The sequence below is a fragment of the Rhopalosiphum padi genome, chromosome 1, assembly GCF_020882245.1.
Source record: "Rhopalosiphum padi isolate XX-2018 chromosome 1, ASM2088224v1, whole genome shotgun sequence".
Lineage (NCBI taxonomy): Eukaryota > Metazoa > Arthropoda > Insecta > Hemiptera > Aphididae > Rhopalosiphum > Rhopalosiphum padi.
The window spans coordinates 38,234,793-38,262,734 of NC_083597.1; the positions used below are offsets into that span (position 1 = coordinate 38,234,793).

At 31.3% G+C, this 27,942-nt stretch overlaps 1 long non-coding RNA gene across 1 annotated transcript; it reads right to left on the minus strand.

The window, feature by feature from the left end:
• Nucleotides 1-19,520: 19,520 nt before the first annotated feature.
• On the minus strand, nt 19,521-21,886 carry LOC132917052 (uncharacterized). The gene is made up of 3 exons (XR_009660239.1): nt 21,656-21,886; nt 20,792-21,031; nt 19,521-20,715 (listed from the first exon to the last, which is right to left on the minus strand). It is a non-coding gene; the product is annotated as an uncharacterized LOC132917052 (long non-coding RNA).
• Nucleotides 21,887-27,942: the final 6,056 nt, after the last annotated feature.

A 27,942-nucleotide genomic window follows, 5' to 3' on the forward strand; every position in this document is an offset into this window, starting at 1 on the left:
CAATTATTATAGGCTTATTATATTATTGTATCATACAGTAGCTCCAATGTTGCTGCTCTCAGTGTACAAACAATCCTGCGATTTGAACTTTGAAAAAATAACCACTCAAAAAATTTGATGTTCATTTCATTTTTTGTTCATGAACTATAGGTATAGTATATCCTATTATTTTCATTATCCTTTACTTTTGCGGCGTGAAGTATAAATGCGAAAATGTGTTGTATCTTCCAAAAGCGTTTGAAATTCTTTCCTATCTACTCACTCCGTTTGCAAGTTTGACTATTTGCCCACAAAAAAAAAAAATGTGCAGTACTGTGGGACTTATATATCTATAATATAATATTAAACTATATAGTTTGCTGTATATATATATATATACCACATTGTGGTGAATGAAAAATGCGTTTATTCAGATAAATATAATAACGGTGGAATGTTGGAACATATTAAGGTTCTTACAGTGGTATATGTCAATCGCATATCATTGTCCGGTCGATAACGTGGGTTTGTACGTACATATAAAATGAATAACGTATCAGTACATAATATTACTGCTGCTTATCAGCTTACTTACCTGCTCTATAATATATAATAGTGTTTATAAAATAACGCATAATATATCGAAACCATCAAACACATCATTATATAACGATATACATATTCTTGAGTCACAGACGACACGTCATAATAACAATAATAATAATAATATCACAACATTATAATAATATATGTATAACATTATAATTTATAACAATTGACTGTGGGTTGCATCAGTGGCGAAGTCGAAAGATATAGGAAGTTCCTGTACTATATTTAATATATTATAATGTACTCATATTACGCGTGTACGTATGTGTATATATGTATATAAAATACACATTATACGGGATGTCTCGACGTGTGTTCGGGTCGATAACTTTTTTTCAAACATAAATTGTAAGTATTTTTGACCTATTACTAACGCGTTCAATGTGCGTGCGTCGTGCGAGAGTGTGGTGGAAATGTAATTTTTTTCGATTACTGTATCGCTGAAGTAAGAATAAAAACGATTTGCTTTATTTAAAAGTTGCTTAAAAGTCTATATTATAAATATTTCATACTGTATAGGTAGTCCAATTTGCAGAACTAATATAATACGCACATGAATAAATGTATTGAAATTACACTAATTTCTTGTTGTAATAATGATGGAAGTTGTGTAGGGTTTAAATGGAATGCGGATGAGCGTGCAGAGAATTTAGATATTTATAAATGTAATGTACAGTCGATGAAAAACACACTGATATGAGACACTTAACTACATATATCTATATTCAAAGCAGATCAAAGTACACAGTAAAATTGAAAAATCGTCGGTTGCAGGCTTTTAAATTAACTATGTATCTGGAAAACCGTTTACTGTACTCGAAATTATAATAATGCTTTCTTCTCGAAATTGTATGTTCTTTTGTCAAGATTTGGTATTTCCATGGTAGTTCAATAATTATTCAAAATATTCACGTATAATTCGTATAAAATGAATAATAGCAAACCAAAATAGGACATGGGAATCGGACTAATCAACTGTCGGATTGTCGATAACATAAGTCATACGTGTATCATAATCACATCGTGTTAAAAAAAAATGTATGCAATTACCCACTCCAATTGAAAAATGCCTTTAATGCGACGGTACAGTGAAATGATACAATGATATTACAATTTACAATAATCTATGCAAGACAAACAATTTCAGACTACGCGTTAATGGTCTGTAAGGGGAGAACCCTAAACATCTAAAATACTATTCTTAAAACCGTAACACATTGCAGATGTGTATATATAATAGTTGCTTTCAAATATTAGACTTATATTTTTTTAAGCGTCTGGACTTAAGACGAGCAAGTCTTGTACTTCAGTGTTTAAATATTTAAATATAAACGTGATTTGTGCCAGTGAGTATTATATGTGCGAGTATACGTACAATATGGTAAACGATAAAAATGTTGAAGAAATAAAATAAAAAAAAAATGATTTGAAATAATTTTTTTTTATTATTATTTATTAATTAACAATAAACAGAACTTCAAGGAAAATGTCTATCGCAAAACCAATCGTATTTAATTAGTGCGGATTAATGCAAACCTTCGTTTTCACTCTAATGTCAAGATAATAAGAACTAGGGCCAATATACACTGCTTTAAAACCCATTGATTTTCATGTGTAAAGCCCGGTCACTAGTAATACTTATTAGGTCGAATAAGCTTCGAGGCTTTGAGGTTTTTATGATAATATGCTCGACGTTTATAATTCGGCAACGTTAATTTTTTCCTAATATCAAGTGCAACAGCAGCGGACAGCGACGACGATGGCCCTGACGCGAATATATCGTATATTATGTGTAGATTATTATTTTCATCATCATAGCCGACTTGAGAGGAGGGGACACACACATACACACGAGTCTGTTAAGTGTGGGCTCGGAATGTGCCGTGCGCTGAAACAGATATAATATTATTATTATTGTACAATATAATATAGGCGCGGTCCGCCGCCGTCATATTATTATTTCGTTGGACGTCGGCAAATCGCACACGCTGACACGCTGGCAAGACTATTACAATATATTATTAACGTTGATATAATATAATACATTTACACTTAATAGTCAGTGCAGTGTGCGCGTGACATATTGATCTCTGTTTTGGTGTAACACTACAAATATAATACAAGTAAATTACAACCACCGAATATATACGTAATTTTGTATTCATCACGCACTTTACATTCGGTAAATTTGATTATAAATAAACTCATTTCTTAGATTCCGAGTATAGCGGTAAACATGTATTGGTATTACGGCGACGTGTATTTGTTTTTTTTTTGTTTATTTTCGGTGAGGCATTTCTTCTAGTAGAGCAAAAATGATCTGAACATCAACTTATCCGATGAAGGTTTCTGGCAGCGAATTGAATCTAGTTGATACTTTTGGAGGTCAAAGTTTAAAATTCCCAGTAATTTTTAGAATAATCGGGAACGACAAGGAGGAAAAAACAAATACAATCATTTGTTAAAATTTTAATATTATATTATTAAAATAATTGTTTGGTTGGTAACCATATAGCTTATTGGTCACCTGAAAAAAGTTGGACCGTTTTCGGTCAAAATCGTTTTTCATCGCACACAACGATTTATTATATCGAATTCAAACAATCTAACGCAGTCATTATAACGCCCATCGCTCAATGACGATAGGTATACAGTATGCACTCGAATATAAACTGTACATATAACAATTAAGCGATTACCTCCTAATACTGCTACTTCTCCTGTTTTTTATTTTTTCGGCTGCAATTCATTAACAGTTTTGTTTTTTGCGCACACAATACATGCAGGATGTACCTATAGATTTAGACTTGACTCCTATAAAACACAGCGCGCCTAGTCTCGAGCATGACGTATGTTATATAAAAACAAATAATAATAATAATAATAAAAAATTCCTCCGCGAGATCTATTCATCCAATAATAATATACGCCGGACAAGCGTTTAATTACGCAACTGCTGATTTCTGATATTAGCTATGTGTTATATTGCACATTGTGTGCGTGATGTGTAGAAAATTTGCGTGCTTGCGCGTGTGTCGAGTTGTTGTTGTTGTTTTGGCATTCGTGTGTAGCCCGAGAGATAAACGCATTGACCTTGGCACGAGTGTTGGCAACCGGACGAAAAAATTATTCGCACACGTGTACTGCACCGTTTACAGTATAGGTACAACCGACAAAATAAAAAATTACGTCCGCGGACGGTGTTATTATAAGCGCGTGGCCAACTTTCCCCAGTGTATATATGTACGTACTTTTGGCCAGGATTTTATTTTTTTTTAGGCCGACGGCAGGGCGCGTGTTCTAATATTTTATTTAGACGTACATATACAACCACCTGCAGTGGGGGGGGTCGTACACGATGTCCATTGCACGGCCATCAATTTTCGTGTCAGGTAATATAATGTGATATGTATATCAATATAGAAACCTACCTATGCCTATAGAACCGTACGACGGTGATGACATGTTTTGTGGAGATCTGAAGTGTATTATAGAGTAGTTTTTGCATGAATACGGCCGAGGGGAGTGTTTCAGCATCATCGAATACACCTCTTTCCAGCCGCCCACGCCATTACACGTACTATGTATAATAGGTATACCGTTGCATTGAAAACGGCGGCGGATCGGTCGTCGTCGTCGACCGCATTCGTTGTATATGTATAGACGTGCCGGGAGCCAAGAGTCAGAGGTGTAAAAAATATACGTATTATATAAGTTCTGATCAGCGACTTTGGTACATAAACCGTGGTAAGTTGTTGGTTAGGACGAGGGAGGGAAATGTCAACATAACCTAATGATAAAATGGTAGATGAGGTCCGCCGCGATAACTGTAAGATTATGGTTTTTGCGCGTTCGAAAAACGAAACGAGGACTGCAAGACTGGTCGAATACCCAAAATCTCCGCGATAAATATACGTCGTCGTGAGAAACCGCGGCCAAAACTTTAAGCTGAAATTTGAAACAAATGGTTTTATTACGCTCATACGAAGGCGTACAAGTCGGCTGCAGCGTGTACCGAACCGAGGTCACGAACGATGGAAGTAACGGTAGCGAGATGGTATATAATATATGTGCGCGTGTGTATATCGACGTACCGTCGACGGAACGATTAAAATAAATATTTGAGAAGAACTGTGTTTTCAATACGCATATATCATTCGATATCGACAAGTTGTCGGTATTATATATTAATGTCGTGCTATACGTGGGATCATAGACCTTATACTCTAGTATAAGGTCTATGCACGAGATACGTGGATAACGCCGAGAGTGTTCGATTACTGGATCAAAATAAATAATAATAATATACCATGATTATTTTTCATCCTAACATAGACCCGCGTGTATTTCCCAATAAATTAAAATCCGTTTTTAAGGAGTTCGATATAGGCAATCCTGCGGAAGAACTCACGCCGGAAGTGTTTGTAGTTAATGCTCATTATAATCATTAGTGTGCGCGCGCTGTCCCGGATACCGATGCAGCTCTCGCACACACACACATATGTTATATTATAGCGCGCGTTTAAAATACATATCTTTTGTTCCAGCGCGTCAACGGAAGTTGAAAAAATATAATATAACAGGTATTAGACATCAACCATACATCAATAGGAAATGACAATATTATTTTATTTCTTAAGAGTAATATTTTTTTTTCCAGATAAATAATCATTCAATCTGAACAATTTACACTGTTTATTGTAATGTAAGTGTCACCGATAACGGTCAGCCTGTAGAGGATTTAAATGCACTTTTGAAATGATTAAAATCCGCGGATATTTCATCGATACGCTTATTTGATTTGTTTACCTAATGCTACCTGCATATAGTTTTCGACGTCCGTTTTACAATCGAAACAAAAATCAAAACGGTTACACCTCTACTTGGTATTTTTTTTTTGTCTGTAGGTACTCTGTACGAGTACTTATGTGTAATATGTGTAATATTGTGACAGACTAACAGACTACAGACGATAACCATTTAAAGACTACACCGGTATAAATTATGACGTAGATAATATAGCATCGATTATAAATATTTAGTATGGTAATAAGTACCCATAACTCATATGATCGCATACGTATAATATAATATTATTTATATATCGTAATATTATAATACCCAGCATTCGTGCGGTGCGTAAAATATAATTTGAATTTGTTTTTGGTACTGTATAGGAGCGTTTCGACAAAGATTTTTTGACGGACGGAAGGTCAACGTTTACGATAGTTTTTCGTCCCGAAGAGCAAACAGAACGGGTTTCCTGGAACGGTTTGACCTCATCCGAGTGTCACGCAATTATTCGTATATTTTAAACGGCAACGACCGGTCCTCGCACGACATTATCGCCTCGGCATAATAACACTGATAAATGCAATTCACCGATATGTATATTAAATGTTTATACAGAGTGACTTTTTTGAGCATGTTCGTCCTGAGTACGGGTTTTTCTGAAAACTTCTTTTTTATTTCTACAAATTGTTTGAAAAATTATTTCTTTTTTTAATTTTGATATGTTAATAACCACTCGAGTTTTGATTTATGGATAGATTTGAATAAAACAACATTTAAAAAAAATCATCTTAATGATTCTCAAAGCAAGGTTTTCGTTTTAAAAATAAAGTTTACAATATACCGCCCAAGGGCTTTTAAATGCCATACGCCCATAATAGTTGTAACTGTTTGAAAATATATTTTTCAAAATATGTAGGTACTTACAAATTTCCAAATTTAGTATTTGAACACTCAGTTTGATCGTAGATGACACGAGGCCGATGAACATTGGCCATTCAACATGCTTAAAATATCATTCTATATTTATACTAATAATATAATATATTTTAAACTGAATTTCTTCATACGACTCCTATAACGGGTTATAAAAAGTATCTCCAAACTACGGTCTGCGGGACAAGTTTTTACTGACTCACTAACTACAGTGAAAAGTGAGTTAAAAATTACTTTCAAATTATTTTGTTTATTTTTATTGAGGCTTCTTTTACGATAGAGTCCTACACTATAAAATGTCTATGAAATAAAAAATTATGATTGTGATTATATAATACGTTTTAATTTGGAGACTCCTGAATTAGAGGATAAGACGTCAAATATAAATATTTTAAATGTATAATGTATACGGCCCGAGATAAACTGTATTATAGTATTGTGATAAATGTTATCAGAATGTATTTCGTCACGAGAATTGATCATCGGTACAATTTTTTTAATTAATTTTGTCCAAAAACGTTTCGTGACGAGTTACAACAAACTAACTCGGGATTATCGCTTACGTATATATGTACCAAGGAATCGCTTCTTTTTATGACTAGTTAAAATAATAATTTTATACGCTCACAACTGCATAAGACTAAGCCAGCGACAAAACGCAGTATCAATATTATGTACCATTTACCATATTATGTAGCTTTATACGAATATACTAATAAACATTTGAGTATAATTTTCGGAATATTATGCCTGTATTGTAAATTATAATTATTGTTGTCAGTAAAATATTTCCAAGTCACTTTGGATTGTTTTACGACAGGAAACGGTTTAATTAGAAATAGGTTAAGTTCGTAAACGGACGATGCCGCGATAGGATACATGGGTACGTGTAAAGTTTAATATATGCAGTCAAAATGGGGTTTTTGTTTGCTTTGAATTTCGTGTCCGTTGATGATTTCAATATTTTATACGGGGACTGAGTTAAAACAAACAAATGTTTACAATGCAAATTACTCAAATATATAATGCTAGAGCCAGATTGAGATTTATGAAGAAAAATAATGGCTATTCATAAAATATAACTAAATAAACTTTTAAAAATAAATGATTTATTCGTAAATTGAAATTTTAAACATAATTTAAAATATATAAAATCTTTTTTAATTTTATATCTCGTAATCGAGTAAAGGCAAGTTTTCATATTGGTATAGCTGTATACTGTGTAGACATGCATATATGTACATACAGTTATAGAATGTTTTCTTGCAGACGTCGTCTGTGTAATCATCTTAAGTGAATTTTTGAAAACACAGTCAAACTTAAAGTACAGTTCTTAATTTATGTCTATACGTATTAACATTTTAGTTTTAAAAATAATGCCTTCTGTAGAAATCGTTATATTATACACACGAATTGAAGGAGGCGGAAAAACGACGATTTTACAATTCATTAGTATTTGGCGTTGTTGTGAAGTAATAAACGATTATGAAATAATACGTACAATTATAATACATTACAATGTGCAATACAAATTTACATAATATTTTTCAATATTATAAAAATATCAATATAATTGCTCGTATTATAATTTATTAATTTAGTAGGTATAACTATTTGTTTTAATATGATATACTTACTACAATCGTTATCGCTAAATACACCCATTACATAAAGCAAATTTGTTTCAAGTCTAATGTTTTTAATTCTATTACAGAAAAAAGCATACGAGAAAAATCACGTACGATAAAAATGTAAAAACGATGATTGACGAGTGACAATTCAATTATTAAATTAAAACCGCCTAGCCCGTGCAAACAATGAAATATTACAATAATATTATATTAGGTGTGCCACTGCTACATCATCCGTATTATAATATTATGACAATCGATATTTGTATTGCATAAATCATATTATTATAATATTATTGTACCACTGAAGCTGTGAATTATGATTGATTTCGATAATTATTTATCATCACCGTTTAATTAATTCGAAACCACACGTTATACTAATACTATATTATATTATGGACTCGTTTTAATCGTATGCACACGCACGACGCACACACGACGCATAAACAATAAATGGCATGAGCAGCAACACTTCAAAGGGCATATAAAAGGTGAAACGCGTCACACTATATAATACACATACACATAAGATTGGCGTTAGTGAAGAAAATCTATTATATCTACGAAAACCCGAAATAAAGCGTATAGAAATGTAACACGTCATTATGTTAATAATTAAACAAATATATATTATAATAATGTACTTATACCTCAATGCAACAAAAATGCGTCTCGTATATGCATAAGCATAATATGACACTTGTAAAGGTACGTCGACTCGGTATACTATAGAAAGTTCATAATTTTTTTCGTTTCACTTGTCTAGTTTTACAATCAGCGCAGTTTTCGTAGGTCTTTATAAAAAAATAAACTAATCATTACAAAAACCGCAATAAAGTTAACGGCGTACGCGCGCGGGTTTCTCTGATTATACGTACTAACAAAGTACAGGTTATTATATATTATAACGATGGTCGATGATAATTGGATTATAAGTGTATTTAGCTGTTCACAGTTTCATCTTTAACTGACATTGTCTATATTGATTGATATTTATTCTGATTTTGTCTGCATTTTATTCAAGATCTATGGCGATGATGTATAGTAATATTCTTGTACCTATATGTTTGTATAATATTGTCAACAATCATTTATTACGACGAAATAACGAACAGATCCAAGTTCCCTATAAATACAAAAACTTACTCCCTCATTCTTCGGAGAAACTATAATATTTATTTAAACAATTTTTCTTTATTTAATTTTATCAGTAAATAATTGACAACGCGATGTGGTACTTTTATAACCAACAAAATGTACGAGAAAAATATTTGTTTAATAAACGTTCTGTAATAACGATTTCTTACAGATTTCCTCTTTGGATATGTCCCTTTCAAGTCAGGATACCTGACTAAACTAACCTTTGTGTAATTTTATTGATTTGGCGTTCATCGGATTATACTTTATTTGAATTATAGCGACTCTGAATATTACAAGAAAATCGTTCGTCCAAACCTGTGTGAATAAAAGCGCATTGGGATGTTAGCACCATTATATTGATAATATGGTTTATTATTTTGGTACATTTTTTTCTTTTACATGGATTCGAACCAACAAAATAGTTCCTTTTTATTGTGTTATAGCTTTACAGTCATAACCATTGAAACGTTAAGAATAAATTATAATGACAAATACTATGCTTATTTATAATTATATTATAATTTATTAGTGTTATTTAGTTAAAAATCGCTCAAAAACACAAACTGTGTAAATCATACGATTAAATTGATAAATCAGTTTTAGATTTTCGTGTATAACAAGCAGCAATGTGGTAATTTATTATCAAAACCACAACAGCATTGGTGCAAAAGTTTAAAACAATAACATTTAATAAAACCATAACATTTTATGATAATAGATAACAAAATGAACTACGTACTGCAGCCTAGCACATTATTACAGTTTTAGTTTTTAGTTACACTAAACTATACATTTTCATGTGTACGCCTCTTTGTAGTTAAATAAAAGTCACATTATCGTTGACCTAATTCCATAGCCGTACGCTCGGTGCCGCAACCAGGGATTCGGGGGCCTAGGCGCAGGTCAAATTATATATATATATATATATATTAATATAATTTAGTGCCGAGGGGGCCCTCTCGTGAAATGATGAAGGATAAAGCCTCACTGAGGGCGCGATGCACCCACAGGACCTCCGCTAGTTGCGGCATTGCGTCCGTTGTACACATAATAATATATAGGCGTATTCAGCGCCGGTGTCGTCTGGCGAGTGTGTACAATAGTCGCAGTGCCAATCGGACGACCTAGTGGTTTTTCACGTATTATTAACTGGGTCACAGGGTCGACCTACATAATATACATTTTTGTGAAGGCGTGTCGTGTCGATTCGACCCATTTGCTGTGAAACGTAGTATACTGAGTTGTATAATTATACTGTAATTATTATTATTACACGCGAATCCGTCGGAGGCTGTGGCGGCCGAAATGCAGCCGAGCCTAAAAGTAAACTTTGGACCGTTGTCAAGCTGACCGGTGTACGCTGCACGACGATCAAAAGTGCCGGCTGATGCGTTTATAAATAACTACGATATTATATTAAAGCTACACAGCAGACACAACAGTAGAACACACGGCCAAACTGCAGCAAGCTTAGAAAAAAAACCATAAATTGGTCACTGATACATGCAATAGTAATATATTTATCATTATAATATACGCGTGGTTATCTAAAAGTGTTTACGTTAGTCTTTCCGCCATCATCACATAGCATAAAATTAAATATATGCTACGGATATTAACACTGCATCGTTTAGCCCATTTATAACATAAAGAGAAATACGTACAATACGTACAATATAAATATGTGCATTGTGCATATTGCATTGCATTGCATACAGATGCACACGTTATAATAGGCATGCCGTTGTACAATGATATATAAAATAATAAAGTGTTGTAACACATCATGTTGCAGGGTGTCTATTTGTGGGGTCACTTCTGCAGTTAGGTTCTGTCCAATAACTTTTGAAATGCTGATTTCGAACGCTCGACTGAAATTTATGTACTCAATTGTAATATTGTTTCAAATATACAATATACAATATTATTGTAATACAATGTCATAATAATTAATTGACTATAGTCTAAGAGACTTCTCCAATCTGACTACGAATATTAGCTCGGAAGCAAACTGAGTATGAGAAACCATGCGTGTATATATGTATAGTATGACGTATACCAACACGTGCGGAGACATCGATACACGTAGGCGAAATCTGATTAGACTTCCATAGTGTATTTATATAATATTTGACATATCACGGAGTTGGGAGAGACACGTGTCTATACGAGTGACGGGAAACGATATTAATTATTATAATATACCTATGTGTGGTTTCGTGGAGTTATTATCAATTGTCATAACATTTATAGCACGCACGTGGATGACTTCCGGTTCGCGCAGCATCACGTGGACGCAGCATCTATCCTGCGGTTTACAACTGCAGTACATCGCACTGCAAACGGACAGGCGCGTGACACGCAATGATGGCAAAATTCTGTCGGTAATGAATAGTAAAATTTTTACAGGACTAGCCGAAAAAAAATGGAATATAATACGAATTTCAAGACGAAAACTGAAGAAAATCGAAACTCTTCGCGCTCTTCTCGCCTAGGATTTTATAAAATTAATTGTAGTTTCTCAGTTATACAGTCTTCACCACGGACACGTGCAGGTCGTGCAGGTCTGTATAAAATTTACACGCAATTGCGGTCCCTACGAATTTCGTAGCTGATCATTTGTTGCCGTTCGCCGTTGACCTGGAAATAGTCTTACAGCGATAAAAATACATACTATGACGACGTTATGTCATTAATATTATAAATAATGTGTTATACGAGAAAAATTAAGGCGCGTGCGCTATCTACAGCCTCGTTTACCGTGATTCACTTGCAACGGGACCATGTTTCCGCACAAACACCGCGGTATACCTACTACTTGTAGCCATATCTAATATTATAAGTAAAACTAAGTATAGACCATTTGGACGATTGGGCAACACCAGTCTTGCTACATTACCGCAGATCAATGCCGTCATTCGCAATCTATATAATCATATATAATATTTATACATACATTTTTTTTTATCTTGAGAGCCACAATAATAATATACGAAATATATTATATTGTATTCACTTAGTGTAATCGTAGTTTTCATTAAACTAATAATATTTTGAGTAATCTTTTTATATGGATCATTTTTTCGTGAAATCTGAAGATGATAGTTTTATCATATAATACAAGTTTTAATTTTTTTAACATGGATATATATTGTTTTAATGGACTGTATGTAATTGAACATTTTTTTTTTGTCACAGTAGATGGCATGATATTGTAGACTATAGTTGTACTGCCACTGCAGTAGTACTACATAAGATTGTATAATTTTTATTGTCAGTATACATTGTCTGACTCGATATGAGAGATCATTAAGTATTATAAGACGGTTGAGGTTGAACAATTATTTAATATAAAATGAAATTTTATTTATTTTTCGAATTTTGTATGAAAAATAAAATAGTTACAATAACATTAACAAACTTAGGGAAAATATACGTAAAAAGAAGAAAATATACAAAGAATTTCTACATAAAAATGGACATTACTACGGGGAATTGTCAAATTACGTATGTCAATAGGTCATAAATACAAAATTACGAGAACAGCAATAGAAAAGTGTGAAACAAAACTTTGTATATCTATGTTTTAAAGTTTCTGTTAAGTGAAACTGTCATAACACTACTAAAATAAAAAAAATAAAATAAAATAATACAAATAATACTATCATATTATAGATAATAATAATAAATACATCGAATAATTAAAAAAATGTAATTTCGTTTAAACTCAATTCATACTTTTTCATTAGTACTTTGTACTCTAATAATTCAACATATATATAATATATACATATACATAAAACATTTATAATAAAATACAAAATAACATGTATATTCATGTTATTAGCTAGAATTTTATGAAAAATTATCCATTTAATATACCTAATTAATTAAAAATATTACATAAAGTAAGATTTTCTATTTTATAAAATATCAAATATACAATGCCCATTTTATGAACACAAGCTTTAATTGCACAATATGATCCTGGCTCATAAAATAGATATCTATTTCTTGAAAAATATGATTACACTAAGTGGATGAGAGAGTAGTGTTACTATTAATGTGACGTACATATTTTTTTTGTACAACATGCCTAATTTTTTGATTTTTAATTTTTGCATGTAATTTGTAGATTTTTGTATCACTCACTAGCGAAGTAACGACACTTTACAAAAAAGAAGTTTTTAATGGTATTTCTTTATAATAATATATAAAACACTAACACTTCGTATTTCAAATATTTCAATAAGGTTTTTTTTTCTTTACCTGTAAAATCAACTTACGTGGATTTACCACATTATCGACGAATAATAAATAATTTCTCCTACTTCCAACGTGTATATTATGAAAGGTCGGGTCTATATTAAATATTATGAAGTATGACATATTAAATATATCGATTATTGGAGAGCCGTAGAAGGTATAAGTTTCAGCTCAAAACTATATTGTTGTTTATAAATTCGCATTCATGTCATACCAATATATTGTATCCTTTACTTACATATTAAAAAGGGCGTTTATTAACAAAAATATCTAACAAATATAATAATTACTATAATATACTATATACTATATTACTGTAATTACTCTATAACTATAACAAATTAATAAATTATTTTGTAAACCTTAAGTGTTTGTCTTTTTAAAATATGTAATTAATAATTATCGTGCATTTAAATAAGATATAAAAATCATAAATTGAGAAGAATAAAATGATATATTACAAGGTTAGTTAATAAGTTATAAAATTAAATATCTTCCAGTTATTTCTGTTATATTCTATGTACACCAACGCCAGAAATAGTCACTGAAAACTTGGTAATAAAGACGCACAGGCAATATCATCGTTATTTTATAGTCCCTGCAGCTGGACCGGAGTGATGCTGGTCACAGATACGTCTGCAGTACTACGTCACGTATATTAATAATACAAATAGTGCATTACGATAACCACAGTATGGCGATTTCCGTTTTCTTATACCATCAAACAATATTTGTTGATATCTTCTGTTGAACAAATGTATAATATTTATTTAGTGTTTTCGCCGCATGTTTAGCTCGTAATTGGTGTATAGGTAAGTGTATTACGGTATCTACTCGTAACTCGTTAGTGAAACCATTTCATTTATACGATTATCATTATATTAATGTAAAGTCATTATTGTCATTAGGTAATTACATTTCGCATGAATAATTCTCAATTATAGTTATAATATTTAGGTATGATATTTTAATATTTTAAATGCGATGTTCCACAAAGCCATTAATGGTTTTAACGTGTGGGTAAATTAAATTTAAAGTTATTCAATTATCTAAAGTGATTTAAGAAATAATGTAGAGAACATAATACAGGAACCTACTTTCTACCTACCTATATCATGATAATATTACAATAAATTAAAATTATAAAATTCCAACGTTCAAACGGACGTTGGAATTTTATTATATTTATATCGTTACTCAATGATAAAGGAAACACATTATTAAATACTTTTTGTGCATTGTTTGAGGACACCGATTTAATAACTTTAATTTTTTTCCATATCAATATGTCAAAAAGTCAGAAACCTTATCATATTTTTACCAACACACTTATTATAAAATAATAATATACTTTGTATACTCTTATATTCTCCAGCGATAATATACATTTCTTTAGTGATCCATTGGTGTGTGTATATGTTGGCCGTTGAGATTTTTATAAAGTTCTGTCCTCGTCCGCATCATATTATAATGAATTATTTTAATGTCGAGTGTTTGATTAGCCACGCATTTAGCTGTAATTATTATTGAATAAAATAAATTGAAAACGATAAACGATATGAGATAGCATACATATATTTTAATCGATTGATAAAATTAAAAGATTTAAAAAGAATTTCATAAATATTTGCCATATATAAATTTACTATTACACCTGAATTTAGATAACACGTGGCACATTAAAATATAACGCAGGAGTTATATTTTATATAATATAAAACGCGAGAGAGATATTTCTATTTTTTTTTTTCGATTTCTATAATCGAATTAAATACAAAGAGTTGGTTTGTTACGCTTGATCGAATGTACCATGAAATATATATACAATAATGTATACGTAGATATCAAAATCGTTCTTCCGAAAAAACGCACTAGAAATATAATATAGGCAGTACACTACAACAATATATTTAAATATTTTGTAGTTTTATTGTCGTTTATTATTTTACTTATATGGGTGGCTAAACGGCCTCTACTGTAAATAATATAATGTGTATCGTGTGAAATGTGTTTGTGAAAAAGCAATAACATTTTTTAGGAAAACGATAGAAAAAGAGTTAGTACCTAACGTGCATACAGTGTATTATATTATATACATTATATATTAGGTATATATACTTCAACTTACATACATATGTAACAATTTACACACGGTAATTTAGTATATATTGTACAAAAGTATACTTTTAAATGAACAAACTCTTTAGTTTGAGAACTTGAGGCCTTCGACAACTAGTAACTCAACTTTCAACAACTTATAAATAAATACTAAATAAAGTAATAAATAATAGTATAGTTATAGGTGAATAGTTTACATACTATTTCACAGCTAGACGTTTAATGACAATTTTTGACAGTAACTTCTCTTACCGTCCACTCCAATAAATTTAATCTAATGAATTTTCCAAAGAATGAAAAAATATATACATTTATTGTTTGGGCAAGTATAATATTCATTATTATTTTTTATAATCTTTTTATCGATGTACATAGTTCTGTAGTTCTGTTTACAGATCTTAGAACTTTTAATAATTTAGGTTATGTTTTATTTAAAAAATAATGGATACGATTTTGACCGGGCACGTTAAATTAAAAAAACAAAACGGCTTGAGTTCATGCTCAAAAATTAAATTAATAATTTAAATCCTGCTTCCAAATAAGGAAATCATACCATAGATCTTAGTTAGGATCTTAATGGCTTTGGTTTTTTTGTGTTAGACAATTTAATAATTCACGTTTCTGTTCTAGTTCACTATGTTAATAATTTCTTTACTATATACAGTTAAAAGTTTAAAACTGAGGTTATTTTCCTCGAAACCAATTCCTAGGGCAATTTTTAGTGTTCATAATCGTAAATAATTCATATGAACTTCAACGTGTGTATGTAGGACTATATATATAGGACTTAATGTCGATTACAGCACGATCGCTCGGATTGGTCAATCACTAGAATTTTCATCTGTCTTGGTCAATTTCATCGCAGAACGTAAAGATATGAATTGTAAACAATTTCTCCTCTATAGTGAATTCAGTATGTATGACAAATCGTTATGTCGCGTCTCTTTGATGTTTTGATATTATCATTCGGTTGCAAAGCGTGTTGGTAATTATTGTGTCCCGACGCAAAACTGGTAATAATAATTTTCGAACGTACATAGCACACACTCACTAGTTCACAAAATCAGCCATCAGATTCCGACACAAAGGACTAATAAATGTGTATACGAAATATTATTAAACGTTCGTGAAACAACGATCAACTTATTAGAGTACTTAGCTTTAACGAGTACTGCAAACTGCGTGTAACACTTAATGTGTACTACAACTAATGTCTTGAGACGTTATATACCGACACGAAATGCAGCAGTCCCAACTTATAGACTATTGGAGATATTGGTAACCTATTATGTTTGTACAAACAAAATAATAATAATAATATAAGTTAATAATTATCACACTATATTTTCATATCATCAGTACTAGAGATGATTATCTTTCCACACAACACGCAATAATATTATTATCAATCGAAACAAAATACCAAAATGTCGTAATAATTATCTATTGCAGACGTATTGTTAATATAATGTAAATGACATCGTGTTCTGAAGCATACATATATAGTATGCATAATAATACATATTATTTTTATTTAAAATTTTCATGTACGACCTATGCATTATATTCTATACACACCAGTACACCACATTCTATAGACATAATATAGTACATACACATGTATAAATTGATTTACATTTCTATGCGGATGATAGACTCGTATAGACTTTAAAAATATCGAATCACCTGGCACCAAATTTTGCGCTATTATACATATAGCCATATAGGAGCGTATCTTCTTAAGACTCGGGTAATTTTTTTTATTCCTTCGTTTTACAACTCCTATAAGGTGGCCATACACATCGATTACGTTTTGACTCACGAAAATCAAATAATTTTTTCTGATATAAATACGGTTGTTATTGGTTACAAAAAATAAATTTAAAAAAAATAAAAATTGGTATATACTGTAGACAGATGGCCGTGTCTTCTACCGTTTGCATATGGCGATCAGAATGGATATATATTTTATGGCATGTGTCTGCGATTAGACAAAGGGTTTTTAGCTGGAATTTTAGGATTTAGTTTAAATTAGATTTTTTGGCAGAACTCCATATTGTGTATATTAATATAATATAGTATCAATATGCCATTATATTTATTGTGTTGCATTATATATTTATATAGATGTGCAAAATAATAATAAAAAAAGGTTTATTTTTTGAAAAAATATTTTGAAAAACAATCCGATCTTACTTATATACACAGATATTGCATCAAAACGTACCATATATAATTAGGCATAAATAAGCTGTAGTGCTGTACATTAAATTACGATAATATTCGATAATTATATAAATTATAATATAATATACAAATATAGAATACACACAGACTATATAACGTTGCTATTATAACGATTCCAAGTGATGTTGACAATCGTGAATAGAAAAGATGTAGCAATAAGTTGTAAAAATATTAAACTCAGAAAATATTTTTTAGTGTTTTTTTATTCACATATTTTTCTAAGTCCAAAATATTTATTTCAATTTGAAAGATGGTATAGCAGCTTTTATATGAAAAGGGGGCATCAACGTAAACATACAATATTACTGATAAAGAATGTGAAATAAAAGCGTCGGCAGAAACTATTGCATACCTACCTCATAGTTCAAAAATAAACAAATAATTATTTTGCAAGAAAAATGATACCGAACTTACCGAACTACCGAGAAGAAGATAATATAAATATAGGATGACAGCACAATTAGTACAATAATAAATACACAATATTATATAGTATAATATAATTATTACATTTAAAGGCCAAAAAGAAAAAAAATATCAATCAATCAATCAAAAAAGAACGCCGAAGAAGAGCATAATATAATAGGTTTTGAAATGTACTTTGAAGATTGCAGCGTTTATAAATAATGTATTGTGAGATTATAGCGCCTCGACGGAATGTTGAAATAATAATTGCACTATACTGCAGCATATACTTATTATTATATTATTATGGTGCGCTGGCGCGCTGTAATAAATTTACCGTCGAATACAAGAAAATTAAATATTTCAGTGGCTGAATCTTCTATTTAATTTTGTGAATGCGACGAGACGATTAAACGCGCATATTATTTCAGGAGTACTGCGAAGATGTTATTATAGTTTATTATTAATACGTCATACCGTACGTCATTACTCATTATGCGATGAAACACGCATATACGTTTCAGGGAAGAGAGTAGATAACTGAGACGGTTTTCATTTCGTTATTGGTAGATACGATAGTATAGGCACGTCGTTAAAGGAGATAAACACGGATAGTATGTAGTACTTATAGAACCTATATAGTAAATACGTTAAGCCCGTACGACGGTTTAGCGAATAAATATGAAAACGACTGATTCAAAGGTCTATACTGGTATCATGAGCATTTTATATGTATATACCTATAGGTGCACTTACATGGAAAACATATTTTTGGGAATTTATAAGTAAAAAATGAAAAGTAATGTTAATTTATCTTTAGGAAATCATCATAAAAGTGTTTGCCATAAATAAATTGTATTACAAAGGACATGAAGTTCTAACCTGGTCTAGATAAACTTTTGGATAATCCTATATCTATACGAACGTTCGTTTTTATGAAGAAATTCGGCGAGTAGGTTTAAACACTTTAAACACCCAATCACCGGGGCATGTATACATGTCTAGTATAAGTTTATACTACTTGTTTCTTTTATCGAACAATATTCTTGATCTTAAAATATATTAACATTTTTGGAAAAGAAATTAATTTTTAATATTTTTTTCATTATACTGTTTTAAAGATTTTTACTTTTTAAATGACAACATACATTTTTAATTTCATATTCTATTTCGACTTTTATGTAACGAAATATTCTGCTTCAGAATATTAAATTAAAAATGTATGTTTTTATCCAAAAGAAGTTCAAAATTAAAAAATATTAACGATAAAAAGTAATTAAAAATATTAAAAAATAAAAAATGTTGTTGTATTTCGACTACAAATACTGTGAAAAAAAAATATTTTCAAAACCATATTAATAGATTTTGAAAAATTGAGTGTTGTTCGACAAAAAAATCAACTAATTATGTCAACAGAATCGTGCGAGCAGTCAGAAACAACCTTTATTAATATCAACAGAACATCGGCTATTATATAACAATAATATGTAATAACATGGTGACTGGTGGATTTTGTACATATTATACGGTTTGTTGTCATCTCGGCAGTCGGTCGTATCCAATAGTGTTCTATATATATTAATATATTATATAGTACATTAGTACATACCTATTTATATACTTATATATGTGAGGCCTTGGGGGTATCCGGCAGTTGTAATATACAAACAATTTTATATACATAATATTATGTGCGTACTGCTCGTTAGGTCTCTCTGGCCCGTTTACGACTCTCGCGTATAATAAGTCCATTGCCCACGTACGAAAAAAAAATAATATATAAATTAATAAGACATAACAGAAAAAGGCGAGTTCGTTCCCCGAGGTCGATAGGTATCCGTCGGCATTTGGGTCTTTATATTTTGAAATAATATGAAATATAATGAAACAAAAAATGTTTCCAATGACACGCCTTTTTCTGTATGATGATGGCTATTAGCCGCGCGGCCGTTTTCGTTGTGTGTGGCACGATAACAGATAGTTATAATATCGTGTATTCGTGTACTATACGAGAGAGTATTAAACTATAGTAATAATATAATGAAAAATTTCGTATATTATACAATACGCGTCAGTCGGTGGCGCGTTGACAATATTATAATAACGACTGCTGCAGCTGCACATTTATAGCTGCATGGACCACCGCCTGGTTAAATGCTATAAGTACTTAAGCGTTTCAACATGGTTGGGAGGAGAAAATGTGTGCGAAATGGTAAAATTTTGAAAACCACATTCTTCTTTTTGGCACCATCGTTTATAACTTTGTATGTCGTTTTTAAGAGACAAATAGCTCAAAAGCGAATAAGTGTTTGCGTTTTTTTAAATCTTAGGTGGTCAATTTTTTTTATTCATTTATTTTACGGACACATTTTCCAATTTCAAGTATATTTACAGTAGTGATAATCGTGATTAAAGTAACAAATTTAATTTAAAATATAGTAATTTTTAATGCATTTAATATTGCTAATACGGAAATATAGTCTACGGAGACATTTTAAATGTCAAAATATGTACATTTCTGCCATAATGTTGGTTGATTTTTAAAGTTTCATTAAGAGGAGAGAGATAATGTATAATAATATACGCGTACCTGAAAAAACAAGGCAATACACTATACAACCGTCAACCTGTATATAGTGTATATATTATATTGTTATGGTACTTACATGTTATGTCCACTCAAAAACGTATCGGCGATACACATATTATCGTAATGATCCACGTCACGACGTATCTACGAGGTATAGCTGATGATCACCCAGACGTCAGAATGTATATCAGGAACTCGTTTTTTCGTTTTTTTTATACTGTATATACCTACAGTTTTACGACCGTTGGTTTTCTAACGGTTTTTTAACGTCACCAGTACTTTTTTTTTTATTCAACTCATTATTATATTACTGCACCTGTACATATAAGTCATAATCATTATAACGTTTTCGATATATAGGTAGCGAGTTGTATTTAATGTTTGCAAGATATGATCGTACTATATTTCACAATTTTTTTCGATTTATTACTTTCCCGTTCAATGACGACTGATCTCATCAGTTTTCAAATGACACATAATTTTACTGTTGAATATTATAGGTATTTACAACATCAAGTATCGGACACTTAGTTACAAAACGTATTAAGGTACAAGCATTATAATATTATGTAATATGACATTTCTTAAATGTCATTCAAAGATCGTATACGAATGATAGTTTTGATTATTTTTGAAGTCGATTGGATCGAGAAAGGCAAACACTGTAAGTTCTTGTAATGACTAATAATTATACAATACTTGGAACTGTAGAAATCCTCGAAAAATTATAAAACGGCGAGACCAATTAGTTTTCTCGTACAAAGTCGTATAGGTAAGAGGTAAACAAACATTTAGTACACACATACACACACACACACACACACGCTCATGTATTTATACATGTGTTTTGGTATTACCGCAATCAGATTATTAGCATACGCATGGCTAATGACTTAATGAACGATACAAATATTAGGTAATTTAAATATGCTTATTTTACCTGTTGCCTGAATGTATACAATAATATAATTATACACATGCAATTATTATGATTCGCCAAGAAAATGTAGTAAGACTATAAGTATGCGGCGACATCGAACCAATGACCAGTGGTACATATTGTATACTACTAAAACGCTATAACATAGTAGAGGTATTATTCATATAGTTACAGCTAGAACGAGTCGACGAGACGACGACGAATTAAAAATAATAAATAAACTATAACAGTGTGACTATGAACAACACTGTAAAGGTTTTAATAAACACAGTAATATTATATTGAAATATTATATGCGTATTACTAAAATATTAATGTTATTTTGATTATGACTGCAGACGTCAGAGATTATTATTGAGTCATAGATAAAACGGAACGGTTTTGGTCTGCCTTGAAATTATATATAATATAATATAAATATGTAATTATTACGGCCAAAGACCAAAGTATACTAATAGTATTATAGGGATACCTTTTATACGTTATTGTATATATTATGTTGTACCTAATAAGCTTAAGTGTTTGTAAATATTTCATGATGTTTTCGAAAGAAAAATTACACACTTACGATAAATTATTATAATGAAGTGCTTTGGAATGCATAGAACGTAATTTTTTTAAACGTAAAATGTACAAAAGAATCATTAACCTATTTGTTTTATTTCACGTTCTATTATATAGATGCACGTAAGCTACAATACCACAATGGGATATAGGTATAACTGTTTGGGATGATACTGCACAATCAATTTACATATAAACTGTTTTAATAAAAGAAAATAACAATAATATATGATAATATGTCGTAAGCGCGTAAAATATATTTTTGTATAGTTTCGTATTTTAGTCAAATAATAAAATACGTCGATGAAACCCAAACAACCCAAAACACGTTGAAGATAAATTACTTAAACGACATCCCAGTAATATTGACAAAGTATAGAATATTACAAGGACCATAAACGGCATAAACATTAAGACGTAATATTAATGTATTGAGTTTTATTTTTTTGTTAAACATATATTAGATATAAATCGAACACGCATTCGTAGAAATTAGTCATTATGTTTTTTGATAAATTAAATAAACAACGCTACACAATCATGCAGCATCATCGTATAGGTATATAGTATATCATTTATTTGTTTATTTTAATTAACGCCAGGAAGGCTCGAGTACAGATAAAATGAGTTGGTTAACATAAGTATGATTACATGTTATGAGTATAATATAAAGTAATAAGACATAATATAACAATAACATAATGAAAATCAATAATTATAATAAATAATTAGAGTAATGATGCTTTAGGTCAGGTAGAATATTAAATAAGAAATCAAAGTTAGAAAAATTAACTTCAATAAAGAGTTGTCAGAGTAGTGTAGATTGACTATATAATAATATTTTGTTGTTTTTAAATGCAATTTTAGATATAAATACATAATGATCGGAGTAGTACTGAGGTACTTGAAGAGATGTACATCCAAGTAATGGAAAGTAAGGTATACTATCATTTAATAATTTGTATATAAGAAGGACATATAAACTATTTTGCGATGCGTTGAAAGGGAATCAAGTTTTAAGTTATCCGGGAGATTGTTTATAGTAAAATTATCAAAATAATTTTGTCAGATTAGCGATTAAAAATAATATAGTAAAAAATAAAAATATCAATATTATACAATACATAAAACTATCTCAGTGTAATCTTCCGGAAACAAATTTACGTCGAATAAATGATTTTAAGGTTGACTTAATAATTGTTTTTATCGTGATTTTTTACTATAGATAACAATTTTCAAACGAGATAATTATTTCTATACATTTAGTTTTCATTGTTTTTTGTTTTAGAAATATATTGATAGTGTGTATATACTTTTTAATAAGCACAATATAGTATGCAGATCAGATTCAAAAATTAATTAATACTATTTAGTATTCAATGCATTCCTATTCATAATCAACCCTAATATTTGATCATATACTGATTTTACAGATAGTATTGGGATGGCCCCCGCAGTTCCCCAGAAAATGAATTCACTTTAAATTAGCTGTATACAATATATTATATATTATTATTCACGCGAAACAAATTTTATATGAAAGGAAATAGTCAAAATTCGTTTAACTGAATTTGCTTAATTAGAACGAACATACTATATAGCATTTTTCAGATTGCGTCTTGTATATGATACGAATTATTATATACATTAATCAATAATTAGTAGAAATTATACATTAATTGATGCTCCAAAAAGTGCTATCATCAAGATATTTTAATGAATCGTCTTGTATAATAATCGAATTCATATTTTATAAGCCTCGTTTTAAATCGTATTAAATCTACGAAAGACTTCGTCACACATACACATATATTTATTGCATTTAGTTAAAAATAATAATATATTATATTCGTCAACAATATAATAATTGACACATAAATCGCATAAGATAGAAAGTATTTGGTGTCTTTAAGCTACTATATGTACGATTAAATACAATTTATAATCAGATGAAAACAGTTTAGAACACTATTTAATATATGATTATTTAGGTTATTCTATGCGAGGACGTATATAAGACATCATATCATATATTTTAATTTGTATAGAAAAACGGCGCTTTTAAAGAGTTTCATCGGCGAACGAAATAAAAAATTATATTTTTAACTATAAAACTATTTCATAATGTGATAAATGACACACATACATCCGTCTTATCTGATAAAAATAATAAATAAATAAATAATAAGTGGTCGATAAGTTTATCGACACACATATACGACCGAATGTGTTGAGATAAATCGAAAAGATAACCCGTAAACTATTATAATATGAGTTTTTCAATGATCGGAATTGTAAACTATTGCGTAGATGTATAACCTATGACAATTGAGTGATTATACTGTGGAGAACTGATACAAATGGTATACATACGATACGAAATATATCAATAATTAATAACTATATAACTATATATATAATATATTATATACAGTGAAAAATTCGTTGTGCAACATCAATAATACAACGCTGCACTCTGCGCATATAAATATAATATGACGCTATATTATCCTTCCGCTTCCTGCAGCAATACGACAGTATATGTAGACATCGAATGGTTTCTGTTTATTATTTAGATTTAATATTGTATAACAGTGTCACATTTAAATTCGAAATAGCTATCTGCTATAGCTTATAAATAAGCTTTCCTTCGTTCCTTGTCATCACAATATTCAAATTTCAAGTTTTTTTGCCGCATTCATCGTACCGATATTAAGAAAAACGTATACCATTAGCTTTCGAGTAAATCATGTTATTACATTATATTACCGCAGTAAGATGCACGATGTAATGATTAAAAATCAAATACTACTGAAACGTTTTATGCAATTCACAATTTTAATTTCAAACATTTTACTATTTAATACACGTACCTATTCGTATAGGTATATAGTCATCATATCCATAACCTAAAACGGAATTACAGCAAAACGCATTAATGGCGACGTAATAATAAAATATAGTATTTATTTATATTATAATTTATATTATCCACGTTGTTTTAGATTTTATCACGAAATCTCAACCAGGAACCAAAAGCCATTGTCCGATTACGTAATATGTGCAAACAATACATACTCGATATCAATTTATCGCATCAAATGGAAATAACTATACCAAGTCGTAGGGGAGGGAGCCGAGGGAGGGCAATAAACTATGGAATTTCCGGCCTATTCATGTGCCGACAATGATTTTACTAAAATATGGATGTAGTGAAAATCGCATAACACATTGAGATGGTGTGCATCATGCGGGAAATTGAAATGTTCAAATATGTGTATATTTATTTTCAATAAGCATTTCTTATATATATATGTGTATATACGTATACGCGTTGTAAAATTATGTATAATAGCCTACAGGGATATATGAGGGGAGGGGCAGTAGGCGTAAAACTCCTTCCAAACGACTATAACTCTTTGAATTTATTAGACGACAGATTATCAGTAGGTATAATTACATTGTCAATTTATTGGTACTGGCTCCACACGGACGACGATACTTTATCGACAATATGATATATAAATCACTTATAAACAGATAAGATTTGTCACAGTCTATACTCTATAGTATTACGCTGCACTATATAACCTCATATCTAATTTAGTTATAATTTAGAGTGTTATTAAGTTATTAAATTAATTTGCATAAGCAGTAAAAATACAAGTACCCAAGCAATAATAGTTTATAAGTTAACATCAAACATAAATCATTTTGAGACGTACTTTGCAAAATGATGAACGTGTGATCGAAAAATGTACAATTATACTATCGAGTAAACTCCACGACGTGTGTGCTAAAAGAGTAGAATTGTTTTTGGGTAAAAAGGGTACTAATTATTAAAGGAAAATCTGGTCAATGGGACTTTTAGTCATATAAAATCTGTCCGTTCGACAATTTTGAGTGACTAAGCTCTGATATATTATAAATTCATTACATCGGTACTAAAACTTGTTACAGCATGGATTTAAACCGCGTGTTTTATAGAGATGACCGGGGTGGCGAGCGTCAACACAACACGCGCGATTTACATTTATCCGCGCGCGGAGTGTACGTGGACGAAACAATGATAACAATAATAATAATGCCTATACGAAAAAAAAATTTTAAATCCACGACAACATAATATTATTGTATTATATTGAACCCAATGCAATATTATATCGGCGTGCACATTAATTTCGTCCGGCGCAACGGCCTGCGCGTAGCCCCCTCACTATCCCTCTCATCGCCGACAACCACCACAACCGGCGACCGCCAAGGTTCGTTCTCTGCGTGCGTATTACATTATGTACAATACACATACACACACACAGACATAGACTCCCACATATATATAATATCTGTATATATATATATATATATATATATGTATGTGTGTGTGTGTGTGTGTGTGTGTGTGTGTGTTTTGTAATGTGCGTGCGTATATACTATATAATACAACACATCCCGAACCGATTATATATACCGCGTGCGTGCGGCGGCTGTGGTGTATATATACAGAGAGAGCCGAGAGAGGTCTATGACCGGACAACGTCCTTTCACTATTCTCCCGCGCCGCCGCCACTAGTATATATATATATATATATATCATATTATTATTGTATGGTATTTTCCTTCTTTCTTTCCTTCCTCTCCGCACGGGATTACATAGATGAATATTATGTGTGTAAGATGTTATCTACCTCTCTCGCTCGTCTATATCCATCTATATATCTATCCCTCTCCCACTTTCTCTCTCTCACTCTCTCTCAATATATATATATATATTATATAGACTCTTTCTTTCGCCACTGAATCGTAGTCGTATATATATATATATATATAAAAGTGTGTACACACAACACATTATATTCTATACGCGGGTTCGTGATGCGGCGCAGTTTGTGGCGCGCGTGAGACCGCCGCCGCGAGACCGATGACCAGAAAACACACATCGGCGGCGGCGGCCGCGGAAGAATGGAAGGGCATAACGCGCCGATGTCGAACTACTTATATACCTACAACGTCATGTACAATGTGTGTTATTGTGTACGAGAGAAACACCGGGGAGGAGAAGAAAGAACAGAAAAAAATAAAATAGGAAACCGTGCAGCGTTCGGGTGTATAATATAGAAAGAGCGAGCCTGTGTGTGCGCAAACAGAGAACGCGGCATTAGTGTACGCAATCATCGCGATGGACGGAGAGTGGCATCGAAAATGTGTATACAATTTTATTATTATTATTACTATTATACGCACGCGTTGCGTGTGCGCCGTCGCGCGTAACACAAAAGAGTTGTGTGTGCGGACCGTAGTAATAATAATTCGCGGGCCGCACACCTTCGCGGCGCGCCGGCCGGGGGGGGGGGGGGCACGACGTCGGCCGGCGGCGCGGGACGAGGAGGACGACCCGGTCGAGTGCTCGACTCTGCGCGGCGGCGTGACGTCAGTCACTCGTACACCCGGCGCACCAACAGGTAAACCGGAGCTAAAATATATATATATATATGCCTAACGCATCATGCCGGAGCCCCTAAAAAAAAATTGCAAATCCGTAGGTTTTCGGTTTTCCGCACTCGTTTGTCACGGACGAAACGCTGCTGCTACCGACGATATAACGTGAAAATATACATCGCGTGTACAATAATATTTTATAACGCCTGGTACACGCGGCCAATGTATATATGCAATACCGTTTCAGCGATTTGACGTAATTATAGATACGAGATTTTTGGCGGTAC